Source organism: Geotrypetes seraphini, chromosome 4 (genome assembly GCF_902459505.1).
Source record: "Geotrypetes seraphini chromosome 4, aGeoSer1.1, whole genome shotgun sequence".
NCBI classification, from domain to species: domain Eukaryota; kingdom Metazoa; phylum Chordata; class Amphibia; order Gymnophiona; family Dermophiidae; genus Geotrypetes; species Geotrypetes seraphini.
The window spans coordinates 200,558,421-200,580,866 of NC_047087.1; the positions used below are offsets into that span (position 1 = coordinate 200,558,421).

At 42.6% G+C, this 22,446-nt stretch overlaps 1 protein-coding gene across 13 annotated transcripts in view; it reads right to left on the bottom strand.

The window, feature by feature from the left end:
* USP54 (ubiquitin specific peptidase 54) overlaps positions 1-22,446 on the bottom strand; it is a 312,165-nt gene that overhangs the window by 195,814 nt on the left and 93,905 nt on the right. For 12 of the 13 annotated variants that reach the window (XM_033941395.1, XM_033941394.1, XM_033941402.1 and 9 more), the window contains one exon: positions 10,717-10,839. The gene's annotated coding sequence lies outside the window, so the exon portion shown is untranslated. The remainder of the gene's footprint in view (positions 1-10,716; positions 10,840-22,446) is intronic. The other variant, XM_033941400.1, reaches the window with a different exon arrangement.

Consider the following 22,446-nt stretch of genomic DNA (forward strand, 5'->3'; position numbering starts at 1 on the left):
GAACAACCTTACCTCCCCCCTCTTCGGAACCTGAGTTCTCTCCAACTTTTCCGTAAACATCTGAAAACCTGTCTTTTCTCAAAAATGTAATACTCCCTCCTCCTTTGTTATCCTAGTCCTCTAAACATTCTTCTTTCCTCCGATCTTCATCCTTTCCTTGGAGTTCCTTTCTCATCCCAATTCCTGTAAACCGTGCCGAGCTCTACGACTATGGAGATGGTGCGGTATACAAACCTAAGGTTTAGTTTAGTTTAGTTTAGCTTTTCTCTTTCCTTCTCTCTCTCTCCCTTCCCTCTAGCCTCCTCCCCATGGGTCCAACACCTCTATCCCCTCGCTTCGGTGCCCAAGTGTGTGTCTGGCACTGCTCCCTTCCCTCCAGTTACACTCCAACCACATGAACCCAGCACCTGTTTCCCTTCTCCCCTAATTTCCAGACCAAATCTAGTAACTGTCTCCCTTTCCTTCAGCTTCCGCCATCCAGCAGCCCAAGCAAACCCCTCCCAAACCCCTCCCTCCTTAGTGGGTGTAGCAGCCCTCACGAGTCCAACAGTCCTCACACCCTCCCTCCCTGGCTCCCTGAACGCCAGCTGGAAAAAAAATACTACACACACAACAAACCTGCGACTCTCCTGGGTCAGCCCCCTAACGCCTCCTGGGGTGGGCCTACCAACCAGTTGGAAGCTTCCTACACACAGCACTGCTCCAGGAACCTTCTTGCCGCCGAGTCCCTCATGCCGATGTAATTTCCAGAGAGTGGATCTGTGGCCTGAGACCACTGCGAGACAAGAGTCCATTGAGGATCTCTGAGATGAAGAAAGTCAAATGGGGTAACATGCACTATGGATGCCATGTGTCCCAACAGATTTATTTGCTGTGCAGTGATGGTTCGAAGTGAATACATGCTGTCACAATCAGCGTGTCAAGCCTCTGCTGAGGAAGGAAAGCATGAGCGAATGGTATCCAATAACATTCCTATGAATTCTAGATACCAGATTTGAGAGGGACTATTTTCGGCCAAGGCATTTCAACTCATTTTTACATGCCCCATATACTCATTTACCGGAGCCTTATAAAAGGAGTCTTTTTTGCAACCTCTGCAGCCTGACAATATATTATGAAGAATTAGAGTTGTAATGCTGCTGTGAGTTCCCTGCTTCTTTTTAGTGGGTAATGTCAATTTTATCCCAGGCCAAAATAACACAGCTTTCTGGAGATGAAGTAACCAAGGTATTCATCTGCTCGAGCATTTGCTGAGGGAGGATGGGCAGCCTTTGACCTTTGCTGAATTTCAGCAGCGAGTAGCAACTCGACCTGCGGATTTTTCTGCTTATTGTCAACTTAACCACTATATGCATTCTATAGGGCTGCAACATTTAACTTCAGCAGTGGGCAACAAGGTACGGGCACTTTTACAAGGGGATGAAGATGGTCATGTCTCGGTCTTCCATCTTCATAAGCTATTGGTTCTTGATCTCCCCTTAAGGGATTACACGGTGCTTCAAACAGCCTGGATGCAGGACCTTGGTATTCCGGTACAGTCCTTCGATTTTCCTCAGATGGTCTCCCAGATCCCTAGGTTAGCATACAATGCAGGATTGCAGGATGTCAATATAGAATAATTCATAGAGCTTATTTCTTACAGCACAGAGCCTTTCTGGCAGGGTGTACAACCACGGTCCAATGTAATAAATGTCATCATGCTATTAACAGTTGTTATCATGGCATTTGGGCCTGTCCACATATTCAGTTGTTCTGGAAGGCTCTATTCCGCTATCTACAATGAGTCTTGCATTGTGATTTGATTTACTCTAACTTAGGGATTTTGTTTCATGATACTAACTATTGGAGCACGTTAAAGAGTGGAGAGCGTAGCTTTCTAGGTAAGGCTTATTTGGTGGGGAAGCAATGCATCCTGAATTTATTGGCAAGAATAGTCACCTTCTTTTCGGTACTGGCGTAATAAATTCCATACTCTAATGATCTGGGAGTCTTGTGAGGTTAGGTGTCACAGTAGGAGACAGAAGTCCTTTTTACATGTTTGGGATAAATATATTCAAACTTTATCACCAAGAGCCCAAAGACACACTTTGACCATGCTAGAGTTTGTTGGGAGGGGGGGGAGGAGAGACTAGGGGTTGTTGGTTGTTTTTTTCCTCTTCTTTTTATTCCTTCCACATAGTAGGAGTGTTTAAGAGTCACAACACTCTAACTATTCTTGCAATAAACAGGGGAGGGGGGAGGTCTTGGGATGATTCTGAGGGGCTTCTATGGGGTTAATTGTTGTATTCAAACTGACCCATATGTATGCTCTGTGTTTTGAATCTGTATTATTGCTGTATTTTGTTATTTGTACATTTGGTTCACAATAAAATAGATTTTTGCTAAATATAGCCAAATCTATAACCATTTTGTTTCCCTGGAAGGAAGGAATATCACTACCATCACCGATTCAAATTAACAATACTCCGCTGCAAATGGTCTCTACCTAAAATCTCGGTGTCATCTTAGATCATAAGATGATTATGATTCGTATGATTAGGTCAATCGGAAAGGTCCTAGAACCAGCCGCACTAAATATCTTCATTCACTCCCTCATCATTTCTAAACTGGATTACTCTAACTCATAAGACCATCACTCAGAAATAACTAAGACGATGACAGTTAATCCAGAATGCTTCTATAAAAGTTATCACAAATTAAAAAAAAAAATTTGACTATGAATGCACACTGGTTACCGATTCAGCATGGAATTACATATAAAATTACATATAAAATTATACTCCTCTGTTTCGAAATTCGACAGTCAAATCTACCAGTTTTCTTGCACAAACTATTAATCCCATATACTCCCTTCAGGATCTTGCAGTCCATTGACCAAAATTTACTCACAATTCCCTCCTTAAAAATAATTAATACCAGAAGAAATGAAATATTTTCAATATACGCACCACAGCTTTGGAACACTTTGCCTTGATTACTCAGAGGAGAACCAAATCTTGATAGATTTAAGAGCTCCCTGAAATCTTTTTTGTACAATGATGCTTTTGAATATTAAATTTCTACTCTAAGCTCCTCATTCTTTAAAAGAAATATAATTACTCCTTTAAAAATTGCAGGAGGCTCCAGTTACTTCCTTTGTTACCCTAATTGTATTTCCCATATGTGTTTCCCATACAATTATTGTAGTTCTACCCTGTCCCTTTTGTATCATGTTAGTCCTTGTTTGATTTTGTTATGTTTTTAATCTGTTAATATTGTATCATTGTTTTTATAAGAAGTATTATAAGCAATATTATCAAATTTTAAATAACCCTGAAACCTGACAAAACTGGAACACATTCTCCCCCACTTCCTACACACCCCAATCTGCTAAAACAGCCTTTGGAGGGTGTCCACAACTCAAATTTTTCCATGTATGTCAATTCCATCTCCAGTGCCAGCCCAGATCTAGAAGTAAGTGGGTATGGATATAATGTTATGCTCCTTTCATCTGGCCCATAAAACAAACAGAAACAAGTCAGCATGAGACCTTAAGGTAGGCTCACAAACACAGGTCACAGGTTTTCTTAGTAAAAGGAAGCCTTTGTGGAATGGCCTCACAGGAAAGCCATTAATCAACACCTACTCATAGACCCCACTCTAACTTTTTTCAGTTGCTGCCCGTGGCTAGATAGAGGAAGAAAAACAGAGTAGGTGTGTGTGAAGATAACCAGAGGGAGCTACCTCAGACGACCTGAACAGAGATACCTCAGTAAACTTCTCCTTTCTCTTTAGTACTACAGATTGTCATCCCTCACCACTGATTGAACCTTTGCACAATAGCCCTGAATCCTACTTTGAGCATAAGTTATCATATGTCTATCTAGCTCCAGAGGTTTTGTTTGTAGCTAGATCCCCCTTGCTGTGATCAGTCAAATCACATAGACTATCACACTGCAACATGAACAAGACAAGCTATCACACTTACCAAAATCACATACAGGTGTATGCTTGTTCACAGGTGACCAGGACTTAGAATTGCACTATGGAGTGAACCCAAGAGAAGGAAATAAGCTGAACAGGAAGAGAAAACTCAAGATTGTGTTTGATATAACACCAGCAGATAAGAATAGCCTTACAGGGTCAGACCAATGGTCCATCAAGCCCAGTAGCCTATTCTCACGGTGGCCAATCCAGATCCCGAGTACTTGGCCAAAACCCAAGGAGTAGCAACATTCCATGCTACCAATCCAGGGCAAGCAGTGGCACTCTATCCATCAGAGCCAGGAACCATATATCAATAATGGAAACAGAAAGTATGCTTCCCTCCCTTTATAAGCTCTGTAAAGAAAAGTTACACTGTTTGCATATAGCTGCTTTTCCAGTATCATTAGCTGAAACACTAAAATCAAACAGCGCAAAGAGTTCATTGTATTCTCACATGGCCTTGAGCTCTATCCACAAAACATAACACCCCCAACTGTAGTTAATAAAGAGCGCTTTGTTTGCTGATTTGTAAACAGATCACACAAACAGCTAAGAAAAGCTCAAGAGAAAAATATGGAGATGGGGTCCGGAATGTCAAGAGCTTGCTGGAATTTTAACTCCGACATTAACAATGGTACTGAATGGCACCAGCAATATCTTGTAGAAACCAGTCATTGTCAGAACAGAAGCAGTTGTATAAAAAAAAACAGCACCCCACAGAGTGGCATAGCAACTGTAAGAGCAGATCACACACATACACAAAGAAAACAGGTCTTCAACTATTGAAAAGTTTAAGGGCCACCTTTACACAACAATTCACATTTATTTACTCATTCTTAATATCTTATGCATTTTGGTTTCTCTGAAACTTTTTCATTCTAAATTTCATAGCTTTTTTTTTTTTCAGACGTGTTTATAAAGCAGCAGTAAAACTTATTCAAAATACTGTGCCTATTTCTGATGGTTTTATCTTTTATTTAAAATTTGATAAACTGCCCAATTCTGGACATTCAATTCAAAGTGGTTTACAATAAAAAGAAGAAATATTAAAAGCAGAACTCCAATTGTATACCCAATTTATAATTCTGTTGAATTTGTTAAAAAAGAAAACATGAATGTCAAAACAAAAATTAATGGCCAACACTAAAATACATACAACATCTATATATATAAAATCGGAGGTATGTATATGTGTATGTATGTATGTGTGTGTGTGTGTATGTGCCGCGATCACGCAAAAACGGCTTGACCGATTTGAACGAAACTTGGTATGCAGATCCCTCACTACCTGGGATGATATGTTCTGGGGGTCTCGCGGCCCACCTGCACACGTGGGCGGAGCTACAAACAGAAAATCAGATTTCACCCATTCATGTCAATGGAGAAAATGTAAAAAGCTGCCATTCTCACAGTAATTCAAAAACGGCTTGACCGATTTGAACGAAACTTAGTATGCATATCCCTCACTACCTGGGGTGATATGTTCTGGGGGTCTCGTGGCCCACCTGCACACATGGGCGGAGCTACAAACAGAAAATCAGATTTCACCCATTCATGTCAATGGAGAAAATGTAAAAAGCTGCCATTCTCACAGTAATTCAAAAACGACTTGACCGATTTGAACGTAACTTGGTATGCAGATCCCTCACTACCTGGGGTGATATGTTCTGGGGGTCTTGCAGCCCGCCTGCACACGTGGGCGGAGCTACAAACATAAAATCAGATTTCACCCATTCATGTCAATGGAAAAAATGTAAAAAGCTGCCATTCTCACAGTAATTCCAACTACCTGGGGTGATATGTTCTGGGGGTCTCGCGGCCCACCTGCACACGTGGGCGGAGCTACAAACATAAAATCAGATTTCACCCATTCATGTCAATGGAAAAAATGTAAAAAGCTGCCATTCTCACAGTAATTCAAAAACAGCTTGACCAATTTGAACTAAACTTGGTATGCAGATCCCTCACTACCTGGGGTGATATGTTCTGGGGGTCTCGCGGCCCACCTGCACATGTGGGCGGAGCTACAAACATAAAATCAGATTTTAACCATTCATGTCATTGGAAAGGATGTAAAAGGCTGCCATTCTCACAGTAATTCCAACTATAAAACACTTTCTATGACACTATAACCACTAGGGACATCGTTTCTATTCTAACACGGACACCATACATATAGAGTTTGTATGTTCTAACTGTGTTTGTAACTGTTTCCTTCATGCACCCCAGTTCATAATGTTATTACATTACATGAGTACTCACATATGCTGAACTAGGAACACAGGTTCCATTCTGAACCGGGAAAAAACTGCATGGAGTTTCTTTTCAACCTGAGTTTCCACATATTGAGTTGTTTAAATCAATACTGAAACTTTTGGATGCCACTTATTCCAACAGATCTTCCTTTTCAGTTTACGAGATTGCAAATTCCAGTGAGACTTGCATTCTCTATCACAATCAACAAATCACAGGGACAGACTATTACATACTGTGGAGTGGATTTAAGATCCCTCTGTTTTTCCCATGGACAACTCTATGTTGCTTGCTCAAGGGTGGGTTCACCCAAGAATTTATATGTTCTTGCTCCTGGAGGTGAAACTAAAAATGTTGTTTAAAAATCAAGTTTTGTGTTAGTTGTATTGTATTCATTTTGTCAAATATTTCACATTATAATTTGAATATTGTACTTTTTATAAAGCTGTTAAAAAATAATTTCATTCACCACTATAAAGTATCTTTATTTGAATCCATTTACAGTGTTATTGCTATAATTAAATACCCGTGCAACGCCGGGCCATCAGCTAGTACTGCATAAATACAGATATATAGGAGAGGGGAGTGTGGCCTAGTGGTTAGAACTGCTGCCTCAGCACCCTGACGTTGCGTATCTGATCCCAGCTTGCTCTTTGTGAATCTGGGAAAGTCACTTAACTTGCCAATGCCCCAGGTACCACAGTTAAAAGTGTGAGCCTGCCAGGACAGATAGGGAAAACATCCAAGAGTACCTGATTACTATTCAATGTATTGTAAACCGCTTTGGGCAAATCTCTTCATGAAAAGGCAGTAAACTAATCCTAATAAATAAATAATTAAATAAATATAAACAGCTCATATATTCTCCACATATTCTTCTACCACAAAAAGTTTTTTTTTGGGGGGGGGAGAGGAGAGGTGGGGTTTTTTTTTTTCATGTTTTTCAATTTGACTGGAAAGAATTGGTAGACCTCTTGTATGGTTGCAATATAGAAAGTATGCTATCACTATTTCAAAATGGCACAAAAACATTCAGGTCCGGATTCTGTATAGGACACCTGGGAGGGGTGTCCTATACAGAAACGCGCCTACACTAACCCTGATTCTGTAAACAACGTCCATGTTACAGACGCCGGTTACATAATCGGGTTAGAGTAGACACGGCTGCTACACTTATCATGGCAAGAGATCTCCCTGCTGCGAAAGGTATAGCGGCTGCCTGTCCTCTCCCCCGCCACGATCGCCAGCAGTAGGGTGCCCAACCCTTCCTGCCTGAGGACATCCCCCCTCTCCCCCCCCGTGCTAACAAACACTCTCGCGGACTACCCCCCCACTAACCTCTAATTGCTGGTCGGCCAGCTGGGTCTTGCTACCGGCCGGCAGGCCCATCTCATTGAAATGAGGCGGGCCCACCCCTTTCCAGCCCATCCCCGCTAAGCCTAAGGCCCGATTGGCCCAGGCTCTAAGAGCCTGGGCCAATCAGGCCTTAAGCTTAGCGGGGAAGCCTATCTGCTTCCTCATACAGTTCAAACTCCTATTAACCTACAAGTGTCTTTCATGCCACAGCCCCTCATATGTCTTCTCTCCTCATACATCTCACCAAGAACTCCGTTCCTCAGATAAGCTGGTTTTATCCATGCCCTTCTCCTCCACTGCTAATTCCAGACTATTTCTTTCATCTAGTTGCCTCATATGCCTGGAATAAACTACCTGAGTTCGTCCGTCACGCCCCTTTCCTTACCTTGTTTAAAAGAAGACTGAAAAACACCTTTTTCATATAACATTATTCCCCCACTATCCATTGCTCACCACCCTAGCCAGCAGATTAACCATCCCCCCCTAACTGTATCCCCATACGCTGGCATCCCATTTGTCTGTCTTGTCTGTTTAGATTGTAAGCTCTTTCAAGCAGGGACTGTCTCCGTTCTAACTCTGTACAGAACTGCTTTCATCTGGTAGCACTCTAGAAATAATCAATAGTAGTAGTAGCCACCATAGGATCTTTTTGCTAAGCTGTAACAAAAGTTTTCTTACCACACCCTTCTGTGGATTTTTTCCCAAGAACTAAGCCATTTTTACTGGAGTGGTAAAATGGCTGATTTTCTATTTTTGTATTAATGGTAATGAGTTGTTGCTTTTAGCACACAGCCATTTAAAAAAAGTATTATGTGAGCATCTCTATTTTAACTGAGTTTTTATATATCTCTTATTTTTAAAGAAATATTTATTATTTATCATTATTTGGAATCTTTTATTTTAATTATTTCATTCTTATGTCTCTTGTAAAATTTTTATGTTTTAAAAAATCTTTATGGTTTATGATATTACTTGTATATGTTCTAGGACTCCTGATGCAGGCGCTTTAGCTGATTGTGTGTCGAATCCATGACTTGCCAGATGTTTTTATGATTGTTTGACTGGTTTATTTATGTACTGTACCACTGGTTGCTACTAAAGTAGGTATTTTAGTTTGTTTGTTTTTTTATTTATCAAATTTAATCATTATCATTTATACAAAATAATAGTAAGAAAGGAAAAGTTACAAAAAAAATATAGAAATCTTCTTATATATAGAATCACTAAAGTAGGTTTTAAAGACCAGGCTCATTCTTCTCTCTTCCATTGGATTCTGCTGTTCACTATGCAGAAGTGACCGTCTCCATTGTTGCTTTTAGCACTTACCGCCATCCATTTTGTAAGTGGTAAGGCTCACATGGTAAATCAGTTGGTGTATGTTAATGTAGATGCACTGTTTAGCACAAGAATACTTACTTTCCGCTCCCGGCACGAATTTTAGCATGGTTAGTATGTGAATATTTTGGCAGTTACCTCAGGACATCTGAGTGCCTCATTATTTTAAACAAATTGTGCAAAATGTACATTTCCAGAAAATCATTACAAATTAATGATGAAAGGAAAGTGGTGGTGCCATATTTGTAATACATAAACCATTCTGTAACAATTACCGTATTTTCACGCATATAACGCGTGCGTTATACACGATTTTACAAACTGTGCATGACCATGCGCGTTATACGCGTGAGCGTGTTGTACAATTTTTTTTTTACATAGTTCCCCCCCCCCCGACATCCGATTCATCACCCCGAAGGACCGCTCGCACCCCCACCCGAAGGACCGCTTGCACCCCCACCCGAAGGACCGCTCGCACCACCACAGCCTCCCCCCTACCCCTCCCGCATGGAGAAGCTGCCTACCATTGTTTCCGGATGCCAGTGAGCCCAGCTGCTTCCTCTGCCGGCGGTCCTGCCCCTTCTCTGAGCCCTGCGCTGCGCTGCTTCCTCTTCCAGCGGTCTCGCCCTTTCTCTTACGTCAGAGAAAGGGCTGGACCGCCGGAAGAGGAAGCAGCATAGCACAGGGCTCAGAGAAGGGGCGGGACCGCCAGCAGAGAAAGCAGCTGGGCTCACTGGCATCCGGAAACAATGGTAGGCAGCTTCTCCATGCGGGAGGGGGGGTGCGAGCGGTCCTTCGGGTGGGGGTGCGAGCAGTCCTTCGGAAAGGAGAGTCGGGGCGGCGAGAGGAGAGTCGGGGCGGCATGCGCGGTATACACGTGTGCGCGCTATAGTAAAAAATTTTTACATAAATTTCTGTTCCCTGTGCGCTATATCCGTGTGCACGTTTTACACGGGTGCGCAGTATATGGGTGAAAATACGGTAATGGTGCATTCTCCATTGCAGGACCATCATTATGGAATGCTCTTCCTAGTATACTGCAAGGTTGTACAACTCTTCAGCAGTTTAAGAAACATTTGAAAACCGACTTATTTGTGCAGGCTTTTTAATTATTTAGGAAAGTATTTCTGGCAGTGGAATAAAAGTACTTTTTCCCTCTTTTTATTATTTTAATGGATTGTCTATTTTAATATAGGTATGAATGTTTTTCTGTAAACCGCTTATTTGTAAGAGGGCTATAAATGAAGTACATGAATAAATAAATCCTGCAGTACGGTATTTTAAGCTTCATAAGTGTATGTTAGCACCTAATGCAGCTTTTTAAAAGACTCCCATAGTTTTTCAATTAATACAGTCCCCTATACTTATAGACCTATCAACAAAGACTGATTTCACAAAATAAGAGTATATCGTAGAAGTTTCCATAACCTTGCATATTTTTATACAATTCAAAATACATTAAAATAGGAGCTCGTTTCTCTGATATACACAACGTAATCTATATTTCCAACATAAAAGAACTACAGTAATCTTCAAAAAGTTTACAATTTATCATACTCTTGAAAAAAGTAATTAAGACTATGAAACAAGAAAATCTTGACTGCTTAAGTCTTTACATCTTTCGTCAGAGATAACCAAATTAACTTACCCCCTCCTTTACTAATGCGTAGCACGGGTTTTAGCACCGGCAGCGGCAGTAACTGCTCCAACGCTGCCAGTGCTAAAACCCACACTATGCGTTAGTAAAAGAGGGGGTTAGTTTCCCCAAACTGTCCTAATGCCCATAATACATTAAATAAACCTCACCTATTTGCAATAACAGTTGTAAAGCTTGTTTGAAGAATCCTGGATGAAGAATCAAGCTGCTTCTGTTTTATCAGTGAATCTGTAGGAATTTCAGAAACAGTTTGGTATTGGTTCTCTGCATTCCTAAAAATTAAAGTATAGAATTATCAAAAATGGGAACTGTTCCTTGACATAATCCCTAAGCTATGAAGCACTCCAGGGCTTGTCATGATCTCTAAAATATTTTTTAGTTCTCTTGGAAAGAAATTTATTTATCTATGCAGATGATGTTCAGATAATCTTTCCCTTCATTAATTGAAAATATGAGTATTTGTTTTTATTGAAATCAACAAACTTAGGCCCTGATTCTCCAAAAGTGCGTCCCGAGTTTAGGCAGCTGTAGGCGTCCTACAGCTGTCTAATCAGCCAATCGGGATGCACGTTTAAAAAAAAAAAAATGCTCCCCAGGCAGGCCGCCTATATTGAAGGTGAGGCCCGCAATCTGATGCCCCCTCCCCCCCCCCCGACATTACCGATCTCCCTCCCACCCCGACACTACCGATTGCTGGCAGGAGGGTGTCCAATCCCTCCTGCCCAAAGACGCACCCCCCCCCGGCGCTAACAACCCCCAAACTAACCTGTTCTTCAGGCCAGACGGTTCTTGCCCGTCCAGCTGGTAGGCCCGCCTCATCGAAATGAGGCGGGCCCGCCCCTTCCCGGCCCATCCCGCCGAAGCCTAAGGCCTGATTGGTCCAGGCTCTAGAAGCCTGGACCAATCAGGCCTTAGGCATAGCGGGTCCGCCCATCCCCACTAAGTCTAAGGTCTGATTGGCCAATCAGGCCTTAGATTAAGTGGGGATGGGCGGGCCCGCTATGCCTAAGGCCTGATTGGTCCAGGCTTCTAGAGCCTGGGCCAATCAGGCCTTAGGCTTCGGCGGGATGGGCCGGGAAGGGGCGAGCCCGCCTCATTTCGACCAGGCGGGCTACAGGCTGGACGGGCAAGAACCGTCTGGCCTGAAGAACAGGTTAGTTTGGAGGTTGTTAGCGCCGGGGGGGGGCGGGGGGTGCATCTTCGGGCAGGAGGGATTGGACACCCTCCTGCCAGCAATCGGTAGTGTCGGGGTGGGAGGGAGATCGGTAATGTCGGGGGGAGGCGGTCGGTAGTGTCGGAGGGGGGGGGGCATCCGATCGGACAGGCCGCGGCCCGCTAGAGATCCCTTGCCGCGATAAGTATAGCGGCTGCGTCTACTTACAATGTAGACCAGCATTTTGCTGGCCTACATTTTAAGATTTCTTCCTCTACTAGGGAGACGCATAGGGCCACCTAGGTTCGCCTAAGGCCCTTAGGCGAGCTTAGGCATCTTGCGGGTCTCCCTAGGCTCCCGGAGGCGCCTTCAGGCCTGCCTGGGGAGCATTTTTTTTAAAAAACGTGCATCCCGATTGGCTGATTAGACAGCTGTAGGACGCCTACAGCTGACTAAAATCGGGACGCACTTTTGGAGAATCAGGGCCTTAATGTCTAGGCATCTTCTTAAATGGAATCCTGAAAAAAAGAAAACCACATTATTGAAGGTGAGTGACAAATTGTCCACACTTCCAAAAGTAAATGAAACACTAATACAAACATGAACATTAAAACCATAAGGCATCCATGCTGCTACCATCTCTTCCTCTTCCTTAGAGATCCTAAGTACCATATACACTCAAATATAAAATTATCTGAATATAAACCAAGAACATTTTCCCCTTTTTTTAAAGGACAAATGTTACCTTGAATATAAAGCAAGAGTTTATATTCCAATATAGATCCTCTTCCATCCTTCCTACCCTCTCCCCTAATGGTATCCAGCATTTCCCCCTTCCTTCTCCCCCTCCCTCATAATGCTCCTTCCTCTGCCACCCAACACTCCTCCTCCCCTGAACCAGTAAAGTTCTCATTTGCTTCCTCCTTCCTTCCCCCTAAACAGATGAAACCCCCCACTGCTCCCAGACCCATGATTAAGCTTCCTCCCCTTGGCCTAGTGTACCATTCTGGTAACTTAAGAAGATAAGAATAGCCCAGTATCCCATCTTCAAGGTGGCCAATCCAGGTCACAAGTACCTGTCAAATAATAGCAATATTCTATGCTAGTGGCACATTAGAACAGAATCGATCCTGATTTGTTCCTGCCCATTCCATCTCTCTAGTAAAAATGGCTGCTGCAACTTCCAGTGCTTCTGGAGCTTGTGACAGCCATATTGGGACTGGGATTGGAACTGTAACAAGCAGGATACACTCCTTTTCTTCCTATACAAGAAAAGTACCTCCCTTTTATGTAAGGAACATTAGCTATTACAGGTATTGCAGAAACAATTTCACTGAACAAAGTGCAATGTGAAGACCTCATGTTTGCTGTAAGAGTTTCAGTATTTTAGAAATTCAGATTATATATAGTCAAAAGTGATATCTAGGGACTGATGGATATCCCAGGGCCACAGTCTTCCCAAAAAGGTGTGCTGGAGTAGAAAGCAAATTTACAAGCAAGAATAAATTTCACCTTCCTTATCCTAATAAACCAGTCCACACCAGTAGAATAGGGTTAATGGTCATTTTTCTCAATGGAGCAGGGTGAATAGTGGAGTGTCTCAAAGATCTGTATTGGGACCAGTGCTATTTAACATATTCATAAATGAATTGGAATGATAAATGAGGTGATTACATTTGCAGATGACACTAAGGCCTAGATTCTCTTAAGATAGTGAGTCAATTGCTGTTGGCCGATTTTAAAACAGCGATTGACGGCCAAGAAAGCGCACAAGATGCTAGGAATTATTAGAAAAGGGACGGTAAACAAGACTAAGAATGTTATAATGTCTCTGTATCGCTCAATGATGCGACCTCACCTTGAGTATTGCGTTCAGTTCTGGTCTCCTTATCTCAAATAAGATATAGCGGCACTAGAAAAAGTTCAAAGAAGAGTGGCCAAGATGATAGAACGGATAGAACTCCTCTCGTATGAGAAAAGACCCAAAGAGGTTAAGACTCTTCAGCTTAGAAAAGAGACAGCTAAGGGGCGATATGATCAAAGTCTACAAAATCCTGGTGGTGTGAAATGGGTACAAGTGGATCGATTTTTTAATGCATTAAGATTTACAAAGACTAGGGAACACTTGAAGTTACAGAGTAATACTTTTAAAACCAATAAGAGGAAATATTTTTTCACTCAGAGAATAGTTAAGTTCTGGAATGCGTTGCCAGAGGATGTGGTAAGAGTGGATAATGTAGCTGGTTTTAAAAAAGGTTTGGACAAGTTCCTGGAGAGGTCCATAAACTGCTGTTGAGACAGACATGGGAGAAGTCACTACTTGCCCTGGATCATTGGCATGGAATGCTGCTACTATTTGGATTTTTGCCAGGTATTTAATAGAAACAAAGAAACATGACGGCAAATAAAGGCCAAATGGCCAGCCTAGTCTGCCCATCAGTAATCATTATCTCTTTCTCTCTCTGAGAGATCCCACGTGCCTATCCCAGGCCCTATTGAAGTCAGACACAGTCTCCATTTCCACCACCTCTTCCAGGAGACTCTTCCACGCATCTACCACCCTTTCCGTAAAAAAGTATTTCCTCAAATTACTCCAGAGCCTATCACCTCTTAACTTCATCCTATGCCCTCTCATTGCAGAGTTTCCTTTCAAATGAAAGAGACTCGACTCATGCACATTTATATTATGTAGGTATTTAAACGCCTCTCAAGATCAAAAAAAGTAGCGACAGTAAAACCCAAAAATCCCCAAAAAATGTCACTCACCAGCATTGGGCTACCTCTCTAAGATCCAACACTGAAATTCAAAAACAGGTGGAGAAAAAGCCTCAAAAATATTTTTTACATGCAGCAATCATTGATAAGAACATAAGAAACTCCTTCACCGAATCAGACCTTTGGTCCATCTAGTCCGGTGACCCGCACACGCGAAGGCCAAGCCTGGTGTTCCCCGATGAAGACCTTGTTTACCTGTATCCCTCAATGTGATTTCAGACCATTCTTCAATCTTCGCCAGGTCTTTTTTCATATTATTCACACCATCTGGCGTGTCTACTCTATTGCAAATTTTGGTATCATCCGTAAAGAGGCAAATCTTACCAGACAACCCTTCAGCAATATCATTTATAAAAATATTAAAAAGAGCAGGCCCAAGAACAGAACCTTGAGGCACATCACTGATAATATCTCTTTCCTCAGAGCGATATCCATTGATCATTACCCTCTGTTGCCTTCCACTCAACCAGTTCCTGACTCAGCCTGTCACTTTGGGACCCATTTGTGACCTGGATTAGCCTCCGTGAAGACAGGATGCTATGCTAGATGGCCTATTGGTCTGATCTAGTAAGGTTATTCTTATGAAGCTAAAATAAAACAAAAACAATATAAACCAATCACCACAATTCACAAAATATTAAAACAAAACGTACAGTTAAAAACTAATTAAAATTTATAGTGACACAAAGCAAAATCGCTCACTCCAAAGGGAACACTATGAAAGAATAGCAAGAGAGAAAAAAAAAACAATGCCAACATATGCACATATTTTATAACCCCAAAAGAACCCCATACTTCGGCACTAATGCATGCACCCTAAACACTATACCGGTATATGCATGCCAAACCTATCATTAATCCATGCCAAAGACTTCAGGACCGACACATATGTGCCAAACAAAATATCAGAATATGTGTGCCAAAAACATCACGAGTTCATGCCAAAAAATATACATCAGCAAACAACACCAAAAACAATATGCATAATAGATTCATGCCAAAACCACATCAATTCTCATTCAAAATACAATAAATCTGTGCCAAAAAATAGCACTCATACGTTAAAGTCACCAACAATATAAACCTTTAACAAAAATGCTTACCATTCAGATTCTAAATTTAAACCCCCAAGGGGTCAAAGATTTCACATTTATAAATAAAAGGTTATACACAATATTGTTTAGAAAGCCTATGGATAGGAATAGTTTATTCCTATGGATAGGAATAGTTTATTAAATTAAAGTTTTCATCCAAGATCTTTATGTAATAACATTGCTTCAGGTCAAATTTTATGCACAAAATGCAAATGTTCCTCAAGAATGATTTTTTGGAGCAGACTGAACATTTAACAAGCAAGCAAACTTTGTGGACCGTGATTGGTTATATTATTTTTATATCTATCTATCTATATCTATCTATCTATATCTATATCTATATATATAAACTTTATTGATTTTTAAATCTAGAACAATGCTTACAAAATATATGTATACAATTATCATCAGAGATAGCATTTACAATCAACCAGATATTAATACAAGATAATTAGCCTTACCCTCCCTCCCACCCTAGTTTGAGAACAAAAAGAAAAGCAGTAAATTATACATGAAATTAAAATCCCAGACATTTGTTAAGCATATAACCCCCCCCCCTCCATCCTGGATATGCAATCTAAAAGGTAAAATAAAGGTATAATTCAATTTAATCAGAATGAACAAAATTAGTCAATGAACCCTATGTTAATTTAAACTGCTTATTATGGCACGATGTTTCCGAATTAATTCTCTCATATTTATAATATAAGCATAAAGATTCCCACCAAAAGGTAAAATAGAGTCTGTCCCAATTTTTCCAGTTTTTAGTGATTATTTGTATGGCTACCCCAGTCATAATCATAAAAAGCCTGCTGTTATGCCTATCTAATGAAGGTTTAGTCTGTAATGATGTCCCACATATTACCATATCATAGGTCAATGGAATTGAGGATTCCAACATCAAATTGATTTGCCCCCATATAGATCTTCAAAAATTGAGTATCAAAGGACAATAGAATAATAAATGAACCAGTGTCCCTACATCAAGATGACAATGCCAGCATCTATTAGACTTGGAACAGTCCAACTTTTGTAAACGAACAGGGGTCCAAAAACTTCTATGTAACAAATAAAACCATGTTTGGTCTCATAGATGCTGACGCTGTACATCTCATCCTCCAAGTCCAAATATCTGTGGCCATTGAGTAGCAGAAATCTGCTGCTTAATCTCAATGCTCCAAATGTCTCTCAAGCTTGTTTTTGTTTTTTTTTTTTATTCATATGCACTTCTTGGGATTCGCTTATTCACGATTTTTTGGCTGCTGACTCCGACCCCAAAAATTACATCATGATTAAAGTTCCTACACAGAAATAGCGCATCATCTCCTCCGCCAGACGCTCTCACCTCTAACAGCACAGAAGTGAAGAAGACAGCACAGGAAACGCAAGTGCCGAGCGCTTTGAAAACAGACACGTCCTTCATGCAGGCCTCCGCCCCCCCTCTCATTGCGACATGGAGCGGAAGCAGAGCTTGCAGAAAGCATAGCCAGCCCAACCAGCGAGATTGAGAGAGCTGCTCACATACTCGGTATCCAGCACACTCCCAGGTACTTTCAGCTCTAGTTATTCGCGGTTTCAGTTGCAAAAACGCTGGCTGTCACACGGTTTTTTCATATTCGCGGCCATAGTCTGCCCGCATCCCTCGCAAATACGGAGGGAGAAGTGTAGTCAGATATGAATTTATACCACTTGGCTGCCTGATGCCCTAGCAAATCTGTCTGGAAGCATAGGCCCGGCAATAACATAAGAATTGCTGCTGCTGAGTCAGACCAGTGGTCCATCGTGCCCAGCAGTCCACTCAGGCGGCAGCCCTCTGATCAAAGATCAGTGCCCTAACTGAGACTAGCCCTACCTGAGCACGTTCCGATTCAGCAGAAACTTGTCTAACTTTGTCTTGAATCCCTGGAGGCTGTTTTCCCCTATGACAGACTCCAGAAGAGCGTTCCAGTTTTCTACCACTCTCTGGGTGAAGAAGAACTTCCTTACGTTCGTACGGAATCTATCCCCTTTAAATTTTAGAGTGCCTTCTCATTCTCCCTACCTTGGAGAGGGTGAACAACCTGTCCTTATCTACTAAGTCTATTCCCTTCAGTACCTTGAATGTTTCGATCATGTCCCCTCCCATCTCCTCTGTTCGAGGGAGAAAAGTAAACTAAACTAAACCTTAAGTTTATATACCTCATACTCTCCATAATTATAGAGCTCAGCACGGTTTACAAAAGCTTAATATAAGGAAGGAACAGCATAATGGGGTTGGAGGTTGAGTATAGGGGGAAGAGAGCCTTAAATTGTTGTGAATAGCCTAGTTTTTAGATGCTTTCGGAATAGTTGGAAGTAGTGCTGCCCGATTCAGGAAAAAAAAATTTCAATTCGATTCAGCCTACTGAATTGTTTTTTTGATTCGATTCGATTTTCCTGCCCAATTGGGTGTTTTTTTCAAACATTCTGGTGGGTTTATTTTATAGCCTCTTCACCCCCCTTTGCCTTCTCCAAACCACACTGGCGCTGTGGTGTAAACAAAATAAACAAACAAAAAAGACTTTTCCTCTCTGTTAAATCCTAGCTCACATTTGCAGTCTAACACCAGCTCTGGCAGGATACACATTTCAAATCTGACATACTGTAATCACAAAATGGGAAATATAATTAGTTTTTCTACCTTTTGTTGTCTGGTCATTATTCAAATCCTGTTGGTCCCAGGCTCTGGTTGTCTTCTGATAACTTGCTTGCCAGGGTCTCCTTTCTTCTTTCTCCCTGCTAACCATCCATCTTCCATCTCTGTCTTCCCCTTCCGTTTCCCTTCCCTCCTCCGGAGGTCTTACATCTTTCTTTTTTTTTTGTATCTGTCCACAGATCCACCTTTTCTTAACTACCCTTTCATCCAGCATCTCTCCCTCCTTCCCCACCACCCCAGAGTCCACCATCTCTCCCTTTCTTTTCCCAACTACCCTCCTATCCAATATCTCTATCCCCCCTCCACACCATCCCTTGTGTCCAACTTCTTTCCCTTTCTGTTCCTTCCCTCCCTAAATCCCATTGTCCATCATCTCTCTCCCTCTCCTCTATTTTTAGACCCATTATTTCTTCACCCCCAAAGTCTGGCATATGCACATCTCTTTGAACCCCCCTACCTTCCCTCCGTGTACTTCTACACCAGGGCCCCCCTCCCCTGAAGGTCTGTCCCCCCCAAAGGCCTGCACCTCCCCCTGAAGGCCTGTACCCCCATCCCTAAGGCCAGCCTGTCCTCCCTGAAGGGCTATGCCACCATCCATGGCCTGTCCCCCCCCATTAAAGGCCTGTTCCCCCCTTGAAGGCCTGTCCCACCCCCTGAAGGACTGCCCCCCCCGAAGGACTGCTCACCCCCCCCCCCCCCGGAAGGCCTCCGTGTTCCCCCTGGCGTCCCCAAACCATTTACCTTACAGCTTCAGTCGAAGATCGTGGTTACAGCTCTTTGCACTGCAGTGCTTTGAGCTGTTTCCTCTGCTGCGGTCCCGCCCCTCTTCTGATGTCAGAGGAGGGGGCGGGACTGCAGCAGAGGAAATAGCTCAAAGCACTGCAATGTAAAGAGCTGCAACTGCAATCTTCGGCTGAAGCTGTAAGGTAAACGGTTCGGGGAGGCCAGGGGGAACATAGAGGCCTTCCGGGGGGGGGGGGGGGCCCAGTCTTTCGGGGTGGGGGCAATCCTTTGGGGAGGCCAGGAGGGAAGCTGGACGCAGCACTTCCCGACTGACCCTCCCTCCTTGCCCTCTAAAACAGGTGCGGCAGCGGCCAGCAAGAGCAGCACTGCCGTTCCTGCTTTAGGGGGCGAGGGGAGAGGGTCCAAATCGGGAAGCTGATTTTTAAAAAAATTTAAATCGATTCAAATTGATTCATCCAAAGTGAATCGGTGAACCGATTCGAATCATGAATCGGGCAGCACTAGTTGGAAGAAGCCCAGATTCCGTAGTGGGGCAGAAAGGTTATTCCAAAGCCCTGTGATTCCCGCATGGAGGATACCTTTTAGCGAGGGGAAGGATAGTTTAAATTTTGGGGTTGACCTGGTGATATCGGGACTCAAGGAGTTCCAAGATAGTGGAATTAGGGGAGGGAGGATGCCGTGTAGGATCTTAAATGCTAGGCAGGCGCATTTAAAATGAACCCTGGGAATTACTGGAAGCCAGTAAAGTAAGGACAAAAGTGGGGAAACATGATCAAATTTGCTTTTTGGCCCAGTTTCTCTAATCTTTCACTGTACGGCAACTCCTTCAGCCCCTTAACCCTTAATGGTACTACTCGAAAGGGTCCACTCTTCTCTGGACCCTTTCGAGTAGTACCGTGTCCTTCTTCATGTACGGCAACCAGTGCTGGACAGTACTCTAGGTGAGGGAGCATCATGGCCCGGTACAGCGGCATGATAACCTTCTCCAATCTGTTCGTGATCCCCTTCTTTATCATTCCTAGCATTCTGTTCGCCCTTTTTGCCGCTGCCGCCTCACATTGCGTGGACGTTTTTATCGACTTGTCAATCATAACTCTCAAGTCTCTTTCCTCGGAGGTCTCTCCAAGTACCACCCCCGGACATCCTGTATTCATGCATAAGATTTTTGTTACCTACATGCATCACTTTACACTTATACATGTTGAACCTCATCTGCCATGTTGATGCCCATTCCTTGAGCCTGATATGTCGCTTGCAGATCTTCACAATCCCCCTGTATCTTCACTACTCTGAATAACTTCGTATGGTCCGCAAATTTAATCATCTCACTCGTCATACCATTGTCCAGATTGTTTATAAAGATGTTGAAGATCACAGGTCCAAGCACCGAGCCCTGCGGCACCCCACTGGTGACGCTCTTCCAGTCTGAGTATTGTCCATTTACCCCCCACTCTCTGTTTCCTATGCTCCAGCCAGTTTTTAATCCACGAGTATTTCACCCTCGATTCCGTGGCTCGCAATTTTCCGAAGTAATCATTCATGTGGAACCTTGCCAAACGCCTTCTGAAAATCCAGATATACAATGTCGACCGGGTCACCCTTGTCTGTCTGTTTGTTTACTCCCTCAAAGAAGTGCAGCAAGTTCATCAAACATGGTCTGTCTTTGCTAAAACCATGCTGACTGGTCCTCATCAGCCCATGTCCGTCAAGGTGCCTCTACCATCTTTCCCGGTACCGAGGTCAGACTTACCGGTCTGTAGTTTCCCAGATCTCCCCTCGAACATTTCTTGAAGATCGGTGTAACATTCACCACCTTCCAGTCTTCCGGAATCTTTCCCGATTTGATCGACAGATTGGCTATTAGTTGGTTATATTCTTCTTGTTTAGAGAAGGCTTCTTCTAACCATCTTTGTGTTACCTTAGTCCCCTAAAATGTTCTCTTTTAAAAAGGTTTTTGGAAAGTTGGAAAGTTCATTTTGTGTTTGAGGTTTTACCTAAGTTTGCATTTCAGAAAAGAATTTTAAAGGGTTATTTGGGAGATGAGTGTGTACCATAGAGAGTCAGTTCTTTATCTTGGAAGGCATAAGAAATGTAGAAAATGTGTAGTTTGTCCACATGTAATGGAGATTTCTGCATTTCAACATCCTAGACTGCCACTGACACAAGCATTTTATAATTGTACAACTTATGACTCGGAAGGTGTCATCTATGTAAAACAATGTCCTTGCCCTCTATCGTATATTGGAAAAACAGAAAAGTGAATACTTGTATTATTGAACATTGTTCTGCAATTCAATTGTCACAAGAAATCAGCTCCTCTTACCCAACTTTGGGAGAAGGACGGGCATAGAATACAGGATTAGATAATTTTATTTATTTATTTTAAAAATTTATTCTCCCCTTAGTACCTTATATAACTTTGATGATGTATCTACCAAACTATGTTTGATGTTACTTCTCAGTTTCTTTTTACTGTAAACCGCTTTGAACTATTAAGGTACTGCGGTATATAAAAATAAAGTTATTATTATTATTACCTAAGCGGCTTTCAGTGTAAACATACACAATTATGTATACACAGACAGTCTAATAATAACATTTTCCTAGCAAATCCCTTAAACTCATCCCACTTCTGCTAAAACTAGCACTTAGCTAATAAAATTTTGATAAAACAGAATATCAGAACTAAAACACTGCTAACTAATTAAAAGCTTTCAAAAACAGATATGCTTTTAGTTGCTTTCTAAAAGACATCTTACCTTTATATAATCTCAAATATCTCAGTAAAGCATTCCATTTCTGAGAACATGCCACAGAAATGGCTGTTGTGTCTTTTTGTAATGCGTTTCACCAAGCACTTCAGTTGATAACCTCATGGCAGACTCTGATCTTAACGATCTAGAACAGCGGTCTCAAACACCAGGTTTTATTTGCGGCCCACGGTCTGGAGGCGATCATTCTCTTCCTTTTGGAGCAGCAGCCGGCTCGTTCGTTCAAAACCGCGGGTTGGTGGCTCCTTGCGCTATCCACTCCTGCATCGGAAGCCGCTCTGATGTCACAACATCAGAGAGGCTTCAGACGCAGGCACGGATCTCGTAAGGAGCAGCCACCCACAGCTTTGAACGAACGAGCCGGCCAGACATGCTGCTGCTCCAGTGGCGTACCAAGGGGAAGGTGGTCCACTGTTCTCCCTAGAGTGCGGCTCATCTAGAGAAGTGGTGCTCAACCTGCTTCCCTTCCCTTCTCACTGCTGCCATCGGGGATCAGGCCGGCATCGTGTTCTTTGATCTTCCTGCTTCTCTTCTCTGTGGGGCCGACCAACTCTTGCGGCCCGACGTCAATTCTGACGTCGAGAGGACGTTCTGGCTAGCCAATCGTTGCCTGGCTGCCCGGAACGTCCTTTCCGACGTTAGAATTGACATCGGGCAGCCAGAGTTGG